The sequence below is a fragment of the Lissotriton vulgaris genome, chromosome 8 (assembly GCF_964263255.1).
Source record: "Lissotriton vulgaris chromosome 8, aLisVul1.2, whole genome shotgun sequence".
NCBI lineage: Eukaryota > Metazoa > Chordata > Amphibia > Caudata > Salamandridae > Lissotriton > Lissotriton vulgaris.
The window spans coordinates 1554359181-1554372805 of record NC_141696.1 but is presented as its reverse complement, the minus strand read 5'-3'; the positions used below and the strand labels follow the sequence as shown (position 1 = coordinate 1554372805).

The 13625-nt window shown below is 51.0% G+C and overlaps 1 long non-coding RNA gene across 1 annotated transcript in view; it reads left to right on the top strand.

The window, feature by feature from the left end:
* Positions 1-13625, top strand: part of LOC147700378 (uncharacterized) — a 34604-nt gene that overhangs the window by 15938 nt on the left and 5041 nt on the right. The gene's annotated exons all lie outside the window — the stretch shown is intronic.

Sequence of the window (13625 nt, the reverse complement as noted above, 5' to 3'; positions counted from 1 at the left end):
AGTACAGTCCCTCATACCAAAGTCATACAAAACTCTCATACATACCAAAATTACATACAATTCATACCACACACAAGCAACAAATCCACAAGTACATAACAGCCATGGGCTGATCTAAATGTTGTAGATGGAGAACAGTCATCGGGGAGATGGAAAAGGAGATCAGTCAAGTTATCCCCAGATAGGAAAAACGCTGACACGTGTTTCGGTGTTCAGCCCCGAACGGGGCTACACGTTCACCAGGGCGGAGATGTACAGTTCACAGTGGGACAGAATATCTGTAGAGAAAATACACAATTCAGAAACCAATACCAACTAACTAATCAATTCAATTCAAAAACATGGCTGTTCAGAGGGTTAAAGGGCAAACCTTTTCTAACATCAAATACGTAGCAAAGGCCTGGGATAAGCTACAGAATTTGCACTAAGACACACAGAATAAGTTTACATCAAGTGAGATAAACTTACAGGTTTAAACAGAAATGTCAGGCAGGGGAAGTGAGAAAGGAGAATAAAGATTAAAAGATGTTCAGAAGATAACCGTGTCAAGCAGAAACAACAATAAATAAAGACCTATCAAAGGCGAACATTTAGAGCTCAAATAGGAGAGACACCCCAGGTGATTGTGAAGTGATTAAAAGACAGAAATAATATGTGCAATTCACATCGGCACCCACAGTGGTTTGAACAAACATAAAAGAAGGTATTAGCCTCATAGTAGCCCGTACCGATTTTAAATGGAGGCACGCCAAATTTCAAGGGGGTAGACTACCCTCAAGGAACCCGACAAATATGGGATCCCACAAATGGAAGCTTCAAACAGAGCTCTGTGGAAAACATAGGTAGTTATATAAAGGGGACCACTTTTCAAGACAACATACAGGCAATCAAACAAACCAGTTCAGCCCCTGAAACAGATATTTAGGGATAGAGGTACCTACTCAGGGGGGTCAATGTAGTTTTTCTAGGTAGTGCCCATAATGGATCCTTTCCTGTAGTGCCGAGCAAGAAAGATGGAAGTAAAATAAACAGGTTGCTCTGGAGGAACCTTCCACGTATCAGCTAAGCTCAAAATAGCATTTAAAATTTCTAAAGGGAGGTAGGAAATAGCTTATTAAGTGTTTAGCACTAGACGCTAAAAAAAAGGTATGTAAGAATAAGAGGACACCTCAAGCCAGGGGACACAAACAAGGATAAGACACAAAAGTGGCCAGCAATGAACCTGTGAACCACAGTGCATCTGAGTAGTTAAAATAAACGAAACTTGTTCAGGGGAGTTTACATAAAAAGAGCCCAAGCCGCACAGTATCGAAACCTGAAGTTCAGCTATTTTTTATAACAGAGTAGGATAGACGGAGCCATGCGGGGCAGAGGGAAAGGGCACAATAATAATCGTCCCACGCAAATAAAGTGACACACGGCAATACGACAGCGAGACATAATAACAAATAAGTGGACACCATTTAAAAAAAAAGGGATTAGCCCCATGGGTTCAATGAGGAGCTACCTGGAGAGGACGAGAAGCTAACAAAGGGTTCCAACTAAAGTATCGCCAGTGAACTAAGAACGTTACGTAGAGGCCACCACAGTGCCGCTTTCCCGACCCACGTAAAATCGCCCAACTTACAGACGAGAGATAAGGAATATCCGCAAAGGGTATAATCCAATAAACAATCGGACGTGCTTGGGGGTTCCCGCATCAGGAGGCGTCAGGATTACACCAAATCAGCGACTGATTTTAATACCGCGAGAAGACGCATAATTGCGTCAGATGACGTAAAAAAAGGTCGACATAGAGGGAGGACTGTAGGCACTGCGGTAATATCATCAAATAAATGGGCGGCCATCTTATAACATCAAATCAACCCATAGATAAGGGTTCGAGATAAAGCTATACATACCGAAGGGAACAAAAACTCAACGATAAAGTGGGAGTATAGGCTGTCATAATAAATAGAATACCTGGCCACATTCTCATAGGGACTATGGATGGATAGGTAAACCTAGCCAATAAGAGTATTATATACATAGAAATAACAGATTCAGAAAGGGCCAAAATGATCCCAGAGCCGACCAGCAAAAGAGCAAATCTAAATTGAAGAGAATAAAAAATAATCAAAACAAAAGAAACAAAGCGACAGGCCTCCAAGGGGGAACAGGCTGGATCAGAAACTCCAACATGCTCGAGCAAAGGACTCATAATATGGTCCAAGAAAATAGTTTACAGGTAGACCTAGCTTCAAGGAGACAAGGGGAGGGGGCCAAAGGTTTCAGAAGAAATGTATAAGGACTCACATCCCCCCGGGGGGTCCGTTACAGAATGGCATTAGTCCATGGACAATCCTCATTCAGACCCCTTTCCACCGTATTCAGAAAATAGATCCAAAAGACCTCTCTTTTCTTACGTATGGCCGCGGGATCCAGGCCAGAATGGAAAGGGGCGACCACTCGGTCCCCCCGAACGTATGGCGGAGTGCCTCGATCCCCCCGGGAAGCCATTTTTGGGCGGGAGGCGCGTCTCGGCTGGTATGCCCGAAGCGGCGTAGCCGGGGCACGCCTGTTCCCGCCCTAGAGTGGGCTGGCCTAGACACTGACGCAGCCAGCCACGCCCTCGGGACGGGCAGGGGCGGGTTTACGCCCGCCCTGAAGACGGATAAAAGGAGACGCAAGGCCGGAAGACGTCCTCTTGTTCTTGTGCTCCGAAGCTGCACCTCCTCGCTACACGTGAGCTCGGGACAGAACAAAGAGCCATTTTTGAGCGTTTTGATCTTTTTCTTTGTCTTCCAGATACTTCGTCGAAGAAGATGCCCAGGAAAGGCGAAAAGAGAATGACGACTGACCAGATGGTTCGGGCACTCTTTAAGGATATGTCCGACATAAAGAAACGGTTGGCGGAGCGAGATGGGGAGGAGGGTTCGGGCCCTTCGCCGGCTGGAGGGAGACCTAAGAGGCCGAGGAAGGTTCCAGCCGGTGGGGACGTCCCGGTTCCCTCTGCCCCTCTCGAGGCGCCGACCCCAGTACCGATAGAGGGGAATCCAATCCCGGGGGTCGTCTCCCCGACATCCAAGGAAGACATGCCCCCCGAGCTGGCAGCACAGCTAGCAGCGTGGTTGGGGGATAGTGGTGATGGCGCCACGGCTGCCGAGGCACAGGCGCTGATAAAAGGGCTTCGTGAGAAGAAAGAGGCAGCTAGAGTGGCGGGGATAGACAAGCCGCAAGCGGCAGAAGCTGCGTCCGGTGCAGGTAAGCGGCCATTGCCGATTGCAAGGGACGAGTCAGCACCCTCTCGTAGAGAGAGATTGGGACAACATGTGCCGTTAGCTATAAAAGAGAAGATCTGGGCGGGAGAGTACGTGAATATCTTTTCCCTGCTTGTTGATCATTATGATGTGGAGCATGTGAAAAGTCAGAAGGACTTGATGCATCCGAGTGTTTGGCGCGCAAAAATGGCCGCCTTTAAGGTTAATGAGAACATTGGCAACTGGGGCAATGCATGGGGTATTTTCACATCGATTTTGGGGGAACGTAGGCCCGAGTTGCTCCCTGAGTTTCCCGTTTACCAATCACGAATTATGGGTTACTCGACAACGTATCAAGGTAACCATTGGTTTTGTTATGACAATCTGTTCAGAAAGGAAAAGGAACATAACAAGAGTTTGACTTGGGATTGTTACGATTCGTTAACTTGGGACAAAATGAAAGAATCAGGAATGTTAAGAATGCCATTGGTCGGGAGCAATGTTGTTGATTACTCCCGCCAGAATGTGGGGACGCCCTTTCGACCTGGTGCGAGCACGGACGACCAGTCAAGGCCCGCAGGCAATACAGGGAAAAAGGGTTTCTGTTTTAATTTCAACAAGGGGAAATGTACCAGGCCTCCGGGATCGTGTAAGTTCAAACATGAGTGTAGTACGTGTGGGTCGTCCCATCCTGAGTCATCGTGCAGAGCCAGAACGGGTGAGAATGGGGGTAAGGGGGGCGCCAAACAGGCCTAAGCTAGGCCGAGGGGCGCCTTTACCAACCCCGATTGATACCTTGGCAATGATTCCCTGGCTCAGCGAATACCCGGATCGTACTTCTGCCGGGGTGCTACGGAACGGTTTTACACATGGTTTCCGCATCCCGGTAGGGGACTTTCAGGGTGTAGGGACGTGCAAAAATCAACTTTCCGTTTTACAACATACATCGGTAGTGCAGGAAAAAATTCAGAAAGAGGTTAGCCGGGGACGGGTCGCCGGCCCGTTTAGTGAACCTCCGGTACCAGGTTTCGTTTGTTCTCCGTTAGGGGTGGTCCCCAAGAAGGACCCGGGTGAGTTCCGTTTGATCCATAATCTGTCTGCTCCACGAGGTCTTTCGGTGAACGACGCAATTGATCCAGGAGTTTGTTCGGTGCGATACGCATCTTTTGATGAGGCAGTAGCCATCTTGAATCGCCTGGGGCACGGGACGTTGATGGCGAAATCTGATATCGAGTCAGCGTTCCGGTTGCTCCCGGTACACCCAGACGATCAGCGTCTTTTGGGATTCGGGTTCCAGGGATCATTTTACATGGATAGGTGTATGCCAATGGGTTGCTCTATTTCATGTGCTTACTTTGAGCAATTCAGTACTTTCCTGCAGTGGGTGTTCACTGAGACAGCGGGTTTCCGAAATGTAATGCATTACCTTGACGACTTTCTGTTCCTTGGCCCCGCCGGTAGTCCCGAATGTGCCCAGGCTTTAGACAAATTCTGTGTGTTAATGGGTCATCTCGGCGTGCCGTTGGCACCGGGTAAAACTATGGGTCCCACGACTTGCCTCGAGTTTCTGGGGATCGAGTTGGACTCAAGGGAGGGGTGCTTCCGTTTACCAGCTAGCAAGGTGTCGAAATTTAGGGCAGCCCTCCAAGTATGTTTAAATGCATCCAAGGTTACACTGCATCAGTTGCAACAGTTAGTGGGAAAGTTGAACTTTGCCTTGAGAGTGATACCAATGGCTCGCCCCTTTTCCCGCTCAATTGCCCAGGCGATGGTGGGCCTGAAGGAGGGTCATCATCGCACAAGGTTATCGACTGAGGTCCGCCAGGACATGCGGATTTGGTTAGCATTCTTGGCGGACTTCAATGGCCGAGTTGTCTGGAACAAGCCAGTCATGTCCTCCGATGAGCTTGGGCTATGGACAGATTCAGCAGGAAGCGTAGGTTTTGGCGCCATCTTCGGCACAAAATGGTCGGCACAGAAGTGGCCCCTATGGTGGCACGAGAAGGGGCTGACAAGTAACATCGCTTTCCTCGAATTATTTCCCATTCTGGTGGCCCTGAGAACCTGGCCAGAAGGGTTCAGAGATCATTCTGTTGTGTTCTGGTCCGACAATATGACCGTGGTAGAATGCATCAATAGTCAGGCAGCCCGTTGTAAATTGATTTTGAGGCTGCTCAAAGAAATTGTCTTACTGTGTATGCAACTGAACGTGGTATTCAGAGCAAAACATGTCCCTGGGGTGATGAATCAGGCCGCTGATGCACTGTCTCGTTTTCACATGCAGGCTTTCTCGGGCTTCCTTCCTTCAGCGGACCCGGAGCCGGCACCCTTCCCCGAAGCTCTCTGGTCTCTCGGTGCCCCGAACTTCGTCACCTCGTGGGAGAGAGTCTAGCACCCAGGACAAGGAAGGCATATGAAGGGGCGTTCCAGGCCTATTTAGCCTTTTTGGGGGCAGAGAGAGGGGGACTTTGGGGGCAGGAGGAGTTGGTAGTACTTTTCCTGATGTCCTTACGTAGGGCTGGGAAATCGGTGGCCACGGCCCAAAGGCATCGTGCCGCCATTTCCTTTGTTGCCAGGGCCCATGGCATCCCGGACCCGACAGCGTCTTTTACGGTACAGAAAGCGCTGCGAGGGTGGCAACGTCTGGAGGGTCGCAGAGTAGACGTAAGACGACCGATAGGTCTAGACAGGTTGTCCCAGTTGCTGACCACACTCCCTAACACATGCTCGTCCCCGTTCGAGACCTGTTTGTTCCGGACTGCATTTATGCTGGCATTTCACGGGGCTATGAGAGTTAGTGAGCTAGTTGCAAGGAACAAACGGGATGTGACGGGGGGCTTGTGCAGGGAGCAGGTTCAGATCAGGGGTGATGCGATGATTGTCTCCTTTCTCAGGTCCAAGACTGACCAAGATGGGAGGGGGGACTGCACGATCATCCGCAGGATCCCCGAGTCATCCATGTGTCCGGTTCAGTGCTTAGAAGATTACCTAGCACGTAGGGTGGCATCATGGGGGGGGACATTGTTGAGGCATGTAGACGCCACCCCGCTGACGAGGTTTCAGTTTCAGCGGGTGCTTGCAATGGCCATTGCCGCAGCGGGCTTGGACCCGGGTGAATTTGGGACCCATTCCTTTCGTATAGGGGCTGCCACAGAAGCTACAGCCAGGGGTCTCAATGTAGAACAAGTGAAACGGGTGGGGCGTTGGTCCTCCAATTGTTATAAGAGGTATGTGCGATTGCACATGTTGTGAAGCTGTAATCATGTACTCACGCTTCTTGTCTTTTGTTTGTTTTCAGTTGCGCAAGCCTACGCGGCAGGGCGGACTGTGCAGTTGACCCAACACCAGGCCAGCGGTCACACATCACCGGCTGAGAGGAAGGAGGTGTGGGTTGTAGGCCACTCATACGTGAGACGGGCCGCAGACGTATTCAAAGCAGGTGATATGATTCACGTACCTGGGGAATACGGGTACAGAGTGTCCTTCTACGGAAGGGGCGGTCTCTGTATTGACCAGTTTCAGGCATTTTTTGAGGGTTTGTTAGAGCGGATGAGGTCACCGCCGTCCATAGTCATAGTACATTTGGGGGGCAATGATCTAGTCACCACCGGTAGACGACTTCTCCTGGAGGCTATGCTTTCCACGGTAAGTTGGTTAGCAAGGAGAGTTCCGGGGTGTACAATTGCGTGGTCTCATATGATCCCACGAAAAGTGTGGCGGGGGGCTATCTCGATCCCTGCTTTGAATCATTCCGTTAAAAAATTGAATAACAAGGTGAGTCGGTTGTTCCGTTCCAAGACATTACATTCGATCTCGCATAGTTGTATTAATGATGACAGTATGTATTTGCGGGATGGTGTGCATTTGTCGAGGGTGGGCAATGAGTTACTCATAGGTGACTTCCTAGCTTGGTTAAAATCGTTAAAACATGACCTTTAGGTAGGAGTTTGGTGGGGGGTCCGGATAGCCGGTCAACTATCCGGACCTGTGGCGGTAAGGTCATGATCGGTGAGCACTAATTGGTAGATCCCTATGAGTGGGCGTCACCCAACACGGATGGGAGCGCTCGGGGGAGGTGGCCATTGGCCCCTCAATGGGGAGGCGGTCCCGTCTAAGGGCGGGTCGCCGGAAGTTAAGGAAAGGCGGTCAAGGCCCCTTCCTGTGTAGGAGGGGTTACAGCCCCCTCCTGAGGAATTTCCCGGGGCCAGGGTCATCTGCGACGGCAGATGCGGTAAGTTGTGTGGGGTGGGGGGAGGTCCACGATACCTTCTAGATACCACACACAAGTATTCGAACGACCTTTAAATGGCGTCGAGTCTTAAGTGCCCCCGACAAGTCAAGGGAAATTGTTAGTAGTTGCACTTGAGGTAAGCCTCTGTGCTGTCGCCCTTCCCAAGTGGGAGGGGTAAGTCTGGTTAGGGATCTTGACACCGGTTATGACCTTGCCGTTGGCCCTTAAACGTTAGGATGTACAATTTCAGTGTTTATAGAGAATGTTTCTGTAGGATGCTAGTTCGGCTAGGAGAACCTCTGTATTAGAGAATATGTTAAGATTAGCCAAACATCGCAAATGTGATCATGAAATTGTACATAATATGAAACGTTTAATGTTTAATTTTTTGTTTTAATAAATACGGCCGCGGGAGGGTCACTCCCTCCCACATCCAAAAACTTTGAAGAACTGTTTCCGGTTTCCCTTCTTTTGGGGATCGTGTTGAGAGGGGGTGGCGGGTATCTCAGCCATATGGAAAGGGGCGACCACTCGGTCCCCCCGAACGTATGGCGGAGTGCCTCGATCCCCCCGGGAAGCCATTTTTGGGCGGGAGGCGCGTCTCGGCTGGTATGCCCGAAGCGGCGTAGCCGGGGCACGCCTGTTCCCGCCCTAGAGTGGGCTGGCCTAGACACTGACGCAGCCAGCCACGCCCTCGGGACGGGCAGGGGCGGGTTTACGCCCGCCCTGAAGACGGATAAAAGGAGACGCAAGGCCGGAAGACGTCCTCTTGTTCTTGTGCTCCGAAGCTGCACCTCCTCGCTACACGTGAGCTCGGGACAGAACAAAGAGCCATTTTTGACCCACCCACCAGCCCCTGAGGACAGCAAGTTGTTGTGCAATAAAGTGGATTTTTCTATGTATGTTCTTCCTTTTTCGTTTACAGGTTGTGAAAGTATCAGTTTTGTTGTTTTCCATAATAAAGTATGGTGAATAGCATTTAGGTTGTTACGATTAAAAGGACTTGATGTAGTGTTGCTTTGAGCATGCTCTTTCGGTCGTAGCGACCAATGTTTTCATAAATTCGAATTGTCGTATTTATTTTTTGGTAGGCGGTAAGGTCATGATCGGTGAGCACTAATTGGTAGATCCCTATGAGTGGGCGTCACCCAACACGGATGGGAGCGCTCGGGGGAGGTGGCCATTGGCCCCTCAATGGGGAGGCGGTCCCGTCTAAGGGCGGGTCGCCGGAAGTTAAGGAAAGGCGGTCAAGGCCCCTTCCTGTGTAGGAGGGGTTACAGCCCCCTCCTGAGGAATTTCCCGGGGCCAGGGTCATCTGCGACGGCAGATGCGGTAAGTTGTGTGGGGTGGGGGGAGGTCCACGATACCTTCTAGATACCACACACAAGTATTCGAACGACCTTTAAATGGCGTCGAGTCTTAAGTGCCCCCGACAAGTCAAGGGAAATTGTTAGTAGTTGCACTTGAGGTAAGCCTCTGTGCTGTCGCCCTTCCCAAGTGGGAGGGGTAAGTCTGGTTAGGGATCTTGACACCGGTTATGACCTTGCCGTTGGCCCTTAAACGTTAGGATGTACAATTTCAGTGTTTATAGAGAATGTTTCTGTAGGATGCTAGTTCGGCTAGGAGAACCTCTGTATTAGAGAATATGTTAAGATTAGCCAAACATCGCAAATGTGATCATGAAATTGTACATAATATGAAACGTTTAATGTTTAATTTTTTGTTTTAATAAATACGGCCGCGGGAGGGTCACTCCCTCCCACATCCAAAAACTTTGAAGAACTGTTTCCGGTTTCCCTTCTTTTGGGGATCGTGTTGAGAGGGGGTGGCGGGTATCTCAGCCATATGCACCTGGATTTTCTCCAAAACAGACCACTTTTTTTTAAAAATATATTTTTATTGCAGAATTAGAAACAAGACCTCAAAATAGACCAACCAGTACACTTATGGCATCTCGACAATTAAAGTGACATAAATACACTACACAGCCAATTAACCCACATCCCGGAGGCTGGGCGGCGCACCAAATTTCCGTTCCCCGGCAGATGCCTCAGTGTGTGCCCTTCTCGGGCTTCAGGTCAGTTATACCGTGTAGTATCTGCTTTTACCCCTCAACAACCCGCCCCCCCTGCACCATCGAACCTCAGATTGCGCCCTGGGTCGTTCCCAACAGGTCTTGCCAACCTCGTTCCAGACCCATCTGGAACTAACAGACTGCGTCGCGGTGCTTAACTATCCGTCTCCGGAACCCCCCCTCCCTCCCCCCCCCCCCACAACTGCTGCTAATGCGGGCACCCATCATCCTTCCCAGCTCTGAGGCACGCCACCCATCAGGATCCACACTCAATCATTCGATCCACATGGAGCACTGTCCTACCTCTACTCTCCCTCTGCATCGTCCGTCATATAATCACGCAGCGCTTGAACCACCATCTCCCAGGCCCTCGCCATCTCCAGGCATTTCTCATTGCCATTCCTAGTGGCCTGTTGCATCCTGATCCCACTCTCGCAGTCCGACCACTTCAACAGCTCATTCCGCCATCTCCTCACTGATGGGCCTTCTTTAGACTTCCAATGCCAAGTTATCTCTCGTTGTGCCAGCATGATCCCCAGATCAATACATTTACTCGATATTTTAGTTTTCTTGGTATGAGGGAACCAGAGGAGCAGACACGCCGCCATATCAAAGTCTACCTCCCTATCCGTGACCACATTCAGGAGTTCCCCAACTTCCGGCCAGTACGCCCCCAACTTGGGGCATCCCCACAGTAGATGATCCAGATCCACCTCAGGTGTCAAGCACCTCGGGCACATGGCATCAAGCACCTGGAAATGCCGTCTCAACCTCTCCGGGGTCAGGTACGCCCTATGGACAATGAAAAAGTGCACCTGTTGAAATCGTGCGTTCCTCGTTCCCTTCCAAGTCCGACGCAACACCTTGTTCCAGACAGTGTCCGGTATGGGCTTGCCTATGCTAACCTCCCATCGAGACTTTAGCGCCAACAGGGGCACCAGTCCCTCATTCAACATTCTATTATGGAGGCAAGTCACTGCTTTGACGGTGCCCGCTGCCAACACCACATATTGGAATGCCATGGTCACCTCCGGCTCTGCCAATCCTCCCCTCCAATGTCGCTGCATCGCTGCCACCACCGCCGCGTGCAGTAGAAAAGTGCCGTCCGGCAAGCCAAATTGCTCCTGTAGCGTCTGATATGGGACTAACGTCCCATCGATATATAGATCCCCCACCACCTGCAAGCCCAGCTCCTCCCATGTCAATAGTTGGGACCAATCGCCCCCATGAGGCAGCGCGTCAGCATTCCCAGCAGTATCTCCGGTGCATACGGCCGGTCTCTTTTCGCTCTCTTTAGGCTCCTATTCCAACATAATTTAAGCGTCCTCTCCTCTATCGTAAGCTCCCTCATATCCAGTTTCTGTTGCATTATGATATAAGACAAAACATACCTCTGGATACCAATCCCCCGTTCATGGTCAGGACCCCTGAATTCTCTGGCCACATTCTGTGTTAATACCTGGAGTTGTGCCGCCAGATAATATAACTCAAAGTCGGGGACGGCCATCCCCCCCTCGGACTTGGGCCTAGTCAGAGTGTTCAGTGCTACCCTGCGCCGCCCGTGGCCCCAGAGGAAGCTGGTCACCAACGTCTTCAGTTCTTTAAAGATCCTCTGCGGGATCCACACCGGAAGCGTTCGAAAATGATAGAGTAGCCGCCATTTTCAACAACGCCACTCGATCCAACACCGATAGAGGGAGGGAGGCCCAGAAGTCCATGCAACCCTTCAGCGCGCGAATACAGCACTCTACGTTCCCTTCCAAGAGGTCCACGGCCTCATGATAGATGCGCACCCCCAAGTAGATGAAACATGAGGGTTCCCACACCACCTCTCTCGTCAGCTGTGGGCAGAGCGTATTCTTCCGCAATGGGAATACACCGGTCTTAGTCCAATTCACCCTGAGGCCTGACAGCCGCCCAAATCTGCTCAACAGGTCCACTGCACCCTCTAGTGACCGCCCAGGATCCGCCAGATACAATAACAGATCATCAGCGTACAGTGATATGTAGTGCGACTCTGGTCTTTGCGCTATCCCGTTATACACGGCGCCCGATCGTGCCTGTGCCGCCAACGGCTCCATCGCCAAAGCAAACAACAGAGGGGACAGCGAACAGCCCTGTCTCGTTCCCCTACAAACCGGGTAGGCCGAAGATACAATAGGCCCCAGTCGTACTCGCGCCTTTGCCAACGAATAAAGCACCCTCGTCCATCTCCGAAAGCCCTCCCCAACCCCAAACTTCAACAGCACTCCATCCAGGTAGTCCCATTCGAGGCTATTGAATGCCTTTTCGATATCAACTGCCAAAACCACGGGATCCTGAGCCGATGCTTCAGCGCCATCTATGACTCGGATCAGGCGACGAATGTTCATCGAGGTATTCCTGGTCGGGATAAATCCCGCTTGATCCCTATGCACCAGAGTGGTCATGTGCGGCAAGAGCCTGGTAGCCAGGATGCAACTCAAGATCTTATAGTCCACCGTTAGCATGGACAATGGGCGGTAAGAGGTCACATCTAACGCATCCCTGCCCGGCTTCAACAGCGGCACCACTAGTGCCTCCCTCATTGATTCAGGTAAGCACCCCACCTGTTTTGCTTCCGCGTACACCATCAATAGTCTGGGCGCCAGTATATCTACAAATTTGGCGTAGAATTCGATCGGTAACCCATCCACCCCTGGGGTTTTGTTCCGTGCCATGTGTTTAATTGCCCCCCTTATTTCAGCTAAAGTGATGGGGCCTCCCAGCTCCCTCGCCTCATCGCTATCCACCACCGGTAATGGGATCGGATCCAGGTATTCACCTATCTCCGAGACTTCCGCCTCTAGGTGACATTCGTACAGTCCCATATAGTAGGACTGGAAGCGCGCCAGGACCGCCGATTGAGCGTAAACTACTTCCCCATCCTCACGTCTTATACTCATGACCGGGCACCCCCTAGTCTTTGTTTCAGCTAGCTTGGCAAGGAGCGTGCCCACTTTATCTCGCTCCTCATGCACCTTGACAACATACAACTTATAATCATAGCACCGCAGTCTTTCCGTCTCAGTCGCCACCACTTCTTTAGCCTGCATCAGTTGCTCCTGTAACTCCGGCCGCTCGGGCCTTCGCTGCTCTAACCCCCTCAACGCCTCTTCCGCTTTCGCAAGGTCATTCAAAACTGTCTTTCTCACATTCGAAAACCTACCCATGCATACCCCTCTCACCACAACTTTCATCGTATCCCATTCTATCGACCTGGTCGTGGCTGCGCCTCCGTTTTCCTCAAAGTAGCAGTCAATGCCCTGTCAAACCGTGTCGCTAAACACCAGATCCTCCAGTGTATCCGGCCGCAGTCGCCATGATGGAACCGCCGATCTCACCTGTTGCCACTGCATGGAGATCAGCAAGGGATTATGATCCGAAATGGTCCTAGTCAAATATTCAGAATGAGTCACCACATTCGCCAAGGGGCCAATACACAACACCGAGTCTAGTCTAACATGTAGGTCATGCAGCGTGGAAAAATAGGAGTAATCCCTGATCTCAGGATGCTGTGCCCTCCACACATCCACCAATCCCCACCTTTCCTGCCATTCCCTCCTGTGGGTTGCTAGCCTGCGTACCGGGGAATCTACCAATAGCGGGTGCGACCTATCCAGCTGCACATCAGAAATTGAATTAAAATCTCCCGCCAGTAAGAAAGGGCCCGCTAAAAAATAGGCCAGTGAGCGCGTTAAACCCTCAAAGAAATGAGCTTGATCGGAGTTGGGGGCATATATATTACACAGGACCACCTCCCTACCATAGAGTCGCCCCTCAACCGCTACATATCTGCCCTCGGGATCCACCCGCTGACTCGTTACTTGAAATGGCGTACCCGCCCATATCCATATTAGCACCCCTCTGGCGAATGCCAGGTATATGTCGTGCCAAATACCTGACCCCGCCACCTCTTCTGTAAAGCCCTGCACTCTTTCTTGGTCAGGTGAGTTTCCTGAAGCATAGCAATCTGTACGCCCCTCCTCACCAAATAGGCATGCACCTTATGACGTTTCACCATCGTACGAATACCTCGGACATTCCATGTAACGCATTTCAA